This window comes from Tupaia chinensis, unplaced genomic scaffold (assembly GCF_000334495.1).
Source record: "Tupaia chinensis unplaced genomic scaffold, TupChi_1.0 Scaffold000448_1, whole genome shotgun sequence".
Lineage (NCBI taxonomy): Eukaryota > Metazoa > Chordata > Mammalia > Scandentia > Tupaiidae > Tupaia > Tupaia belangeri.
In genome coordinates, this window is record NW_006159953.1 from 575,795 (window position 1) to 586,682 (window position 10,888).

Consider the following 10,888-nt stretch of genomic DNA (forward strand, 5'->3'; position numbering starts at 1 on the left):
CTCCTTCTTTCACACACACACACACACACACACACACACACAAACACACACCAATCCATTATATACTTCTTAATGTTTATTTTATCAGCAACAAAACAAAAAATTGTATGAAAATATGTAAAAGAAATAAAATGGAAAAATAAGGTTCCATTATTGCAAAGTAAAGCTGTTTTATTTCACTTATTTATTTATAATCCTCTAGTATTCAAAAGAACGGAAATGGCTAACTTAAGACATGTAGATTATTTAGTATTTATAGACTTTAGTCATACAACCTTGAAGGCAGCAAGAACCATCTGCTTTTTCTTCAGTGGGCAGTGGGATCCTGTGGATCACCTTGAGGTGGTTCAGTGCAGCCTGGTCAGGCATGGTCTTGTGGGATAGCATGCCTCACACAGTCCGCCAGAAGATGCAGCTGGCGTCTCTGAAGTGGTAGGCACCCTGGGATGGATTGGCGTCCATCCATTTATGGAGGGAGGCCAGTTACTTTAAGTTGTTTCTGTAGAAATTGCCAGAAATGTTGATGCCCTCACAGAGCATGACCACCTTGCAGTCCGACAGCACTTGCTTTAAACAAAATTTTAAAAACCATGATTTTCTAATGGCTGCAATTATTCGTTAGAATGCCAATTTTATTATTGTTATTATTTTATTATTACCATTTTACAATATGGGAAGTATTCCTACCACATGCAGAGTTCAAAAATGTAACCGAAGTTTGCGATAGAATTCCGCCCGTGGCCACATCTCTCCTGAGGCACCTGACACATTGGGCACTGTGAGGTCATGTCATTTAGAGGAACTGCAAATAGAAATTCCAACACAAAAGCTACACTTCTGGACAAGAATGTATCCGACTGCTTTCTGCTATACAGCTCATAGACTTCTCAGCTCCAAGGTGAAGAATATTTGGATACATCCTTTCTGCCATCCATGAGCACCATATCACCATGACAAATGCGTTTGCTTTGGACCAGAAGACAGAGGCCAGTGAAGCACTATGGAGCCAGAGCAGACGATAGCACTTGCAGAAAGGCACATGGTAATTGTAAAACTTCTAAATAACCTGTTTTTATACACATTTGGAAGCTAAATATAGGAAGAAAAGAGTCGATGGAAGCCGATCAATTTTTTGATTGACAGTGCTTTTAAGATTTGTACTACAGCCCTTCCTTTAGTCTTGTAATGTCTGAGTGCATCACAAAGAAAATTGTTTGAAAATAGCTCTAGTTGTTGATCCAAGAGCTTTGATGAAAGGCAAAAATTTTCCACTAGCTCAAGTTTCTGACTGAAAAAAGTTGTGCCTATTTTGTAACTCATGAAAAATAATACAAGTGCCCATGTTGTGCCCAAATGTTATTTCCTACACAAAGAAACCAGGAATCCTTTGGACAGAACAGTGATTTCAGGCCTGTAGTGGGGAATATGGAAGACGAGACTGGAACAAGTCATTTGAGAACACGGGATAACAATCAAAGGCTTGTATAAAGAGGTGCACTGATTACTAATGGGACAATTAGGTCTTCATGGAGATGAGAACCAGAATAGATTTATGGCCTCAGACATGCTTAAATGTGTGGATTTTTGCCTGGATGGTGGCACAGTGATAAAGGGCAATGATGTGAGAGGTGCTCCCCGTGGGACGGTTCCGCGTTCACCTACGGAGATTTACCTGTGTGATTGAAGCACATACTTGCTCATGATCTACGGGTGGCTGGTGTGGGGAGTGAATTAGGGAGTGGATTACAGTGTTAAGATACTGTTGAGGGGGATGTCTCTCTCTCTCTCCCTCTCTGATCTGTCTCTGGAAATAAATGAGACAGGAAAAAATTATGGAACCATAATGACCCTAAATGTATTATTTCATACTCAATTGTCAGACCATGTTAGTGAACTACCCATAAATTTGGGACTGAAAACAAAGAGGAAAAAAAATCAAGTATGTACAAATTTCTGCCCAACATTACAAAAGAGAGGCAACCAGGTATGTGTCTCTGAGTGGAAAAAGGAAACACTACCTATGATGTAGTCTTTTTTAAAAAATGATGAAAATTAAAACATCATGAATTTGATGTAGTCCACAAAATCCAGATTATGGACAATTTCCAAGAACATACTACTCTGATTCTTCAATAAGTACATTTTCTTGGGGGAGTTCTCTATCTTTATCTTCTGGTAGTATTGTCAGGTGATGAAATAATGTAAAACATTTTTAACTAAGTGGGTAGAATATTGTTAACACAGGTAGTATTTTTCTCTTCTCCAAAATATGTTTTAGTTCTTAACATTTTGGGGGTATTGACAACACTTTAGATAGACAGACTCCTGAAGTTAGCAGTAGAGAAGGTCACGGTTCTCTCAGCAATCTGAAAGGAGTGTGAGAATAGATTACATACGACTTTCCTTGACTTGTTTATTATGACATTGACTAAAGAAACTGTGTTTTCAATCTTGGAATTTTCCCAGGGTCACTTTCCATTTTGTTATAATATTCAACTTCCTGTAAGCAACATCTTTCAATTTTGCCCACTGGTGACATCGATTTATTTTGTTAGAACTTTGCTTATTCATTTTCTTTTTTTGGACTTGTTCAGAATTGATTTCTCTTGAGTATTGGAAGAATTTTTCATTTTGGTGTCTGTAAAAGAGTTTTCCAAAAGAGCAGAGAAAAAGAGCTCATGCTAGTCATAATATAGTTCAATTAGTAGACATAAAACTCATGACATCCTTAGAATATATGTAGTTTTCCAGGTAGAATACTATCAAAATAGGTTAGAGAAGAAGCAGACAAATTTTAATTCTGATAATGCTATTTTTTTACAAGGCCAGTATGAGAATTCTTTCAGATGTTTTCTGGGTACCTAAGATTTTACGTATATATAAATTTTATATATATATATATATATATATATATATGTCTGTATATGTATTATATATGTACAAAACAACATAAGTAGAAATGACATATATGTATATGTATATTTATACATGTATATACACATTATTTGTGTTTATATATATATATGCATGTATACATATATATTTCTACACATATTTCTATGCATACAAGTTATATATGTGTATAGATGTATGTATATAATTTAAAGTTTTAAAGAACAGAGCAAGTCTCAGTATTCCTTCAGCACCTGTCTTCCTGCCAAGTCCCCTGATTAGAAGTCTTTTGACTTCAGGAGTACCTGAAGTCCTTATTGTGGATGATTTCTAGATGTCCCCAGGATGTTCTCCACAGCCTCTCCACCTTCTAGCTGTGAATAACTCAAGCAGCCACAAAAACTGATGCTGGCCCCTGAAAAGTGTTTTACGTGACCAGGGAAAATTCACATCTGGTGTGTTTGCTATAAAAACAGATACTTTCCAGAGTTATTAACAAAAGATCAAAATTTGACAGTTTTATTTCCAACCTGATGCGTAGAGTACCTTCTATGCGACAGAGTCAATTCCTAAAATGAGAAGATGAGAAGGCAATTTGACGGCCTTCCTCTAAATCAGTCAAATTTTTCCTCTACTTCGTAGAACTCCAGCTATCTGCATCACTCATATGAAATTTGCATTCTTCGTTACTGTTCTCTCTCACAGAAAAGTTGTTCCTATGTTGTTTAGATGTCTCATTTTAAAGGTTCTCCCCAATCATTTTTTATCCCTTGTGAACTGGGTACCATGAGATGGTAAAAATGAGCACAAAAAGATATGACTGCTTTATGCATACATATTAAGGGCTGATAGGAGACTAGGATGTTAATAAAGAATCACATAAGTAAATAGGAAGTTATCAATAGAGTGGGGAAACTTTCGTGGTGCTGTAGCACATAAAAATGTCATTTGCTCTAGTGTGTGGGACTGTTCTGCAGAAGCAATACTTAGCTGAGAAAAGGATTAGTAAGAGGTAGGCAAAGAAGGTGGACAGAACTTGTACAGAGACCTTTCACTGGGAGAAAGTATTCTGAAAAATCTTGGGAAAAGAAGCTGAGAGCATAGGTAAAGACCTTTCCAGGGCTTCTAGTGTCATAGAAGTGGACGACAGGATCCTTATTTTTAAAAATAATTTTATATTTAATTTTATTTATTATTATTACTACTTTTTACATTTTTCTATAGAGGTTTGTGTGTGTGTGAGAGAGAGAGAGAGAGAGACAGAGAGAGAGAGAGAGAGACAGAGAAGGAGAGAGAGATTGAGAAAGCAAGTTGCCAGGTCCGGGACTTAAACCATGGTTGGGCATGTGGGAGTCCAGTGCCTCAACCATCACACCACTTGCTGGCCCCAGGAATCCTTGTTTTGATAATATTTTTATACCCCACAAAAGTGGTGTTTTCAGGAGCACACTGTGGGAAATTGCTCCAGCCTGTACTTCATCACTTCATGTTACGGGACATTCAGTGACTTCTTAGTCTGCTCAATTCATTTACATAGATTTTTTTCTGAAAATCTTACCAAAGTCAAAAAATTTGACTCATAGTAAAATTTGACCATCCCAGTGGCCAACAGGTGGTTCAGTGGTTAAGGGTGCTGAACTCCCATGTGGGCAACTGTAGCCCAAGCCCCGGACCTGGTGTCTTGCTTTCTCACTTTCTCTCTCATTCTGTTCTTCTCTGGTCAAAATTAAAAGTAAATAAATAAATAAAGTTAAGAAATATTGACCACCCCCCCATCTATACCTCTTGAGCACATCCAGTGTTCATTTAATTGTTTTAGAAAAGTATAAAATATAATTTAAAGGAGGTTAGAGAATAAGCCTTCCTTATTACTAAGATTTAAAATATGTTACTACTTTATCATTCTTTGTTTTAGATACTTTGGCGGGGTGAATTAAGAGAAGTAAAATTTTACTTCTATTAATTTACTTTGAATATAGTTAAAAGCGACGATCTATTCATAATTTCTGTCTCTAAAGAAATATCTAATATATTGAAGTTTTTGTGTAACCTTCCAATCTTTTTGTCAAACTCCTAGTAAACACACACACACACATACACACACACACACAAACACACACACACACACATCTGTGTGTCTATGTATAATAGCATGCATTATTATTTGTACATTTTTGTATTTAAAAATGCATACAAATTGCATCTTACTGTGCATGGCAACTTTTTAATTTCTAAATTATGACTCTAATTTGATACATGAAGATCATACAATTCAAAAGCTTCATTATATTTTATTTCATATATGTAACTTATTTATTTCTCTGATTTTGCTATTATAAAACTGCCATGTATACTCTTGATTGTGTCAAAGTATGGATATACATAACAAATATTCTGTAGTTTTCTAAAATATTTAAACTTAACCGAATGTGCCTAAGAGTAAAGATAAGAAATAGTAAAATTTTACTTGGAGTCAGATGTCAGAGTATTAAAGAAACTCAAATTTTACTCTATTTATTTATTTTAATTGACAAAACAGTATGTACTTATGTGTAATATTTCATTCTGATGTAGGGGAATTCAAAAAGTTCATGAAAAATTGAATTAAAATATAAGATTATTTTGGTGCAAAAAAAAGTTTTATCAGGTCCACTATGTTTTTGTACAATTTAATAAATTATTTTGATAACTACAGATAGGTAAGAGTATTTGGTGGTATTCAGAAACAGCACAGTAATGGTGGTTTTCACCATTGGTGTGTCATCTTCAAAAATGATAAGGAGTTAACTTGTATGAATCTGCTATTAAACCAGTAAGACAGCATTACGTATTCATCATTTTCAGGATTGTCAGTAGCCTGGACATATTTCCCCCAAATAACCTTGCTTCCTTGACTCATAAAGCCCAACCTGCTCACGTTTGCCTAATGACAGCACTTTTGATAATAATACTTGCTGTTGTATACAGTGGGGATGAGGGAATCTTCTTTACACCAAGAATCAGCAGACAAAAGGAAGCTTTCAGTTCAGGATGCGTTACGTGGACCTCTTGAAACTAACTCCATTGGCCCAATGACTTGCTCATATTTAGGCGGTTTTCTAGTACGGCTATCTTCAACAAGGCAGACTTTTGTAACCATCCTCTTCCATGCCTTCTTCTTTCCTCTTCCTGTTCAGCTAACTTAATACTGCTGTTTCTCCTGGACAAGAACTTCCCATTTTTCCACTTTCTCTTTTTGTTTTTCTTTAAACATATTGGAAAGTACTTTAGCTAGGAACTGTCCTCTGTTCAGCAGATAGGCAGGTACTGCTCCCTGTGGAATCCTTTCATCATTCTTTTGGTTGGTGTTTCTCTTTTTATGCATCTAGATAGTCTTTTTATTTGCATTCTCTCAGTGTGGCCCCTGTTTATGTTATAACTTAGCCTTCAGGCCAGCCATCTTTTTATGCCTTCTTTGAAGTGCATGAGCCTCTTGACTTTCCGTCTTTCTCTTTTTCTCTTGGTAGTACAAATGATAACCATAGTGTTTATGGTGTAATTCATTATGTTCATTTTGCCACATGGTGACTGCCATGGAACCCCTAGGGCCTGAAGAAATGATCAACTTTCAGGTCTCAGAGATCTATGAGCTGACTCTGCAGCCCAGATTAGGAAAAAGACCTTTTTTAAAAAAATCTTAATTATGATTTCTAGCATACATATAATTAATGTATATCTTTGTAGACTACAGGATGATTTTTTATAACATGCATACAGTGGATAATAATCAAATCAAGTGGTGCAAAAAATTTAAAATCATGTATAGTTTTTTAATAATACACATGTTCAATAGTTACTTCCTAAAATTTATATATATATTATATATATGTATATATATATAATATATATATATGTACACACACACACACACACACACACATTGTAGAATGGTAACCCTAGCTAATTAACATATGCATTACCTCACATATTTATCATTCCTCACATATTTATCATTTCTCAAATAACAACACTTAAAACCTACTCTCTGAATAATTTTTAGGAATATAATGTTATTTGTAATAGTCACTATGGGGCCCATTAGGTGGTGTGGTGGTTCAGGTGCTGGACTCCCACATGGCCAATCCTGGTTTGGGTCCTGAACCTGGCAGCTTGCTCTCTCACTTTCCCCCTGCCCTCTCTTTCTGTTTGTGTCTCCTTCTGGTGAGTTTATATGCCCTGTAACAAAGAAAATAATAATGATAAATAAAATAAATGATAAATATAATTAAAAGAAAATAATAATGATAAATAAAATTAAACAATTCTTCAGAAAAAAACATATCAGAGTTACCATGTTGAGACTCACATTTAATTGACTATAAGAGCTAGAACAGAAGAAACAACAAACAATTTCAAGAAATGGGAGGACCAGAGCTGAACAAAAATCTCTCTAAGGAAAACATATAAACAGTCAAAAAGCATATGAGGAAATGCTCAACATCCCTCATCATAAGGGAGATGCAGATAAAAACCACAATGAGATACCACCTAACCCCTGTCAGAATGGCAAAGATTAAGAATATAAAAAGTGATAAGTGTTGGCGGGGATGTGGTGAAAAGGGAACCCTCCTACACTGTTGGTGGGAATGTAAACTAGTTCAACCACTGTGGAGAACAATATGGAGGTTCCTCAAAGATCTACAAATAGAACTACCATTTGATCCAGCAATCCCACTTCTGGGTATTTACCCAAAAGACAGGAGAACGCTCAGTCAGAAAAGTGCTTGCACATCCATGTTTATTGCAGCATTATTCACAATTGCCAAGACATGGAACCAACCTAAATGTCCACAAACTGATGAATGGATTGGAAAAGTGTGGTATATATACTCTATGGAATACTACTCAGCCATAAAAAATCCGCACTCTATGGTAGAGAGCAAAAAATTGGAAGACATAAAAGCAGTGAAGGTAGTTAATGAGAATAGGACAGTGTGGAATGGGGGAAGTGAAGAGAAGAGGATAGAGAAAGATAGCAAGAGAACAACAGAGAGGCATGACATTAGTGAGAAATAGATATGGCTTATTACCTGTTGATGATGACATGTATAGTATTCTCAACTGGATTGGTCTGAGAAGTATTTCATGACGGGTAAAGTTTTTTTACAAGCAAAATGAGAAATAGTGATTGACTGTTTTTAAAAAATCATTAGAATAATAATAGTGATTGGGGAAAACATAGAAAATATATTAAATATTGAAGTGGGGAGATTAATGTCTCTGTATTGACTGACATGCATGGCATTCCCTTTTGAAAAAGCAATGTAATACACTGTAAAGTTATATGTAATCCAATGTAATATAAAGAAGATTATGATGATAATAAAAAATAAAAATAATAATAATAAAAAAAAGAAATGGGAGGACCAGCAATTAGCATAATGGCTATGTCGCTGAACTCCCATGTAGTTGACCATGGTTCGAGCCCTGGACCCGGTAGCTTAAAACTCATGCCAGGCACATGTGCACACACTCTTAAAATTCCAAGAGGAGAATGGAGGTTAAGGGATTGCAGTGTGGCCATTCCCCCTGGGGGGTGATTTCTCTCTGTCTCTCTTTGTCTCTCTGGCGAGCGTATGTAAATCAAAATGTTTAATTGACACTTATTCTCAAATGTAAGGTTATATCATTTCTTTTTCCAGCTAAGTTTTACCTTTTACTAACAATTCAAAGTATGTAGGTAAAGTCATAATAAATCAGTTTATTAAAAATAGCTAAAACTAGGAAAATAAGCTACTCTGTATTAATTTAAATCTTCTTAGTATCTCTCTCTCTTTTTCTTTAGAGAGATTTTTGCTATAGGGTGCATGCGATGCACTTGCAAGAGAGAGAGAGAGACAGACCCAGTGGGATGGCCATGCTGCAATCCATTCTCTTCCATTCTCCTCTTGAGATTTTAGGCATGCACGCACATGTGCCTGGTGTGAGATTAAGCCGTCGGGTCTGGGACTCAAATCGTGGTCAACTATATTGCTTTGTATTTCTCTTTAACATTGATACTTAATTATGAATACAAGTATTCAAAATCATTAACAATACATATTGTATGTTAGATGTGCCATTCTTTTCTTTTCTTTTCTTTTTTATTTTTTTTTTTGAGAGTTTTTTGCTATAGGGCATGTGCCCTCACCAGAAAGACAGAGAGAGACAGAGAGACAGAAAGTGAGAAATCACCCCCTGGGGAGATGGCCACGCCGCAATCCCTTCTCCTCCATTCTCCTCTCAGGATCTTGGGCACGCACGCACATGCGCCCGGCATGAGTTTAAGCCACTGGGTCCAGGCGGGACTTAAACCGCGGTTGGCTACATGGGAGTCCAGCCACATAGCCATTACTCTAACTGCTGGTCCCGATGTGCTATTCTTTTCATATAGATGTTTGGTAACCTAAATTTATAAAGTATTCTAATAAGGCTGAGTTGTTTTTAATTGCCTCAAAAGTATGTGTTTGCCAGAGAAAAAGAGAGTCACCCCCAGTGGGGTGTATTCATGTGGCAATCCTTTTCCTCCATTTTTCCTTCCTATTAGAATTTTGGACATGCATGTACACACGCACTTAGCATGTTTTTCAAGATGCCAGGGTCAATATTCAAACCTCAGTCAGCCACGTAGAATCCAACTCCCTACGTTGTGCTTAACCACTGTACTACAGGCTGGCCCAACTTTTAAAAATATAAAAATAAATCTAATTTAGCAGAGAAATGTAAACTCCCTTAGCATTTCTAATTGTCCTTTAAACAGAAAAGAAAGCAAAAATAAACAAAAACAAAAAAAGTTACACAATTTTCTAGGTCAATAAATTGTATATACTTCGTATTTTATCCTTTCATTTCCTATTAGCTATTTTTAAACCTTTTCCAATTCCCATTAATCCACTTTATTAAAACATAAACAAAACAAAAACAAAAAACAAAAAACAAAAAGAAACCAGTAAAATGTTACCACAATGTATAAGTAAAAACAAAAACAAACTACCATCAGGGAACTTAGAGAGCCCTAGACAGTATACGAATTACTTGTATTAGTATCTATTGATCAATTTTAATTGCCAATTGGCCAAAATATGGCCTGCGAATAATCTCTGCTGATTTACATGAGGCTTTGACTACAGTATAATAGTATTATGATAATAGCAGAGCTGGAAATCTTTCAAGAACACGCATCTCCTGTCCCTCCTGCACGAGACTACCAAAGTAACTTTAGATAGGTTTTATTTTGAATTCCGATCTCAGTGTTACGTCTTGCCCATTTTGAATCCTGGTGTCTGTACCATGAGATGTGCTATGTTACAGTGTAGAAATTACAAAGTCAAATCCAAGGTCACAACATGCAGTATTACTTATAGAAAATGGTAGCACACCTTATTCTGACCATGAATGATTAAATAAGACAAAATGTTATTCTTACAACTTTCCTGTAGTTAGCATATAACTTTATAAAGAATAGTAATCTCCCTCTCCGACCTCAAAGATTTAAACTGCTGGTTTTTGTTTTTTGTTTTTTAGCCAAATCTTTCCCACATGGGATTGTTCTATCAAAATCTCAAATCTGAGAATGGTCTTGCTTTTCCTATCTACCATTAATGGACAGAGATCACTTTTTTTTTCTTTTTTAAAGAGAGATTTCTGCTATATGGTGGAGAGAGAGACAGAGGCAGAAAGCAAGAAATCACCCCTCACTTGAGAAGGCCACAATGTAATCCCTTCTCCTCCATCCTTTTCTTGGGATTTTGGGCACAGATGCACACTTGCCTGGTGTGAGTTTAAGCCACCGGGTCCAAGATTCGAACTGTGGTCGACTACCTGGGAGTTCAGCGATGTCACCATTACTCCATTTGCTAGAACCAATGGCTGGAGTTCACTTTAATCTTAGAAATGACACTCTCCAAAATAAACCTCCTTCTCTAACACACGAACTCCATTTGGAAAACAAATTTAATTGCTAAGCACCGATTTGTCT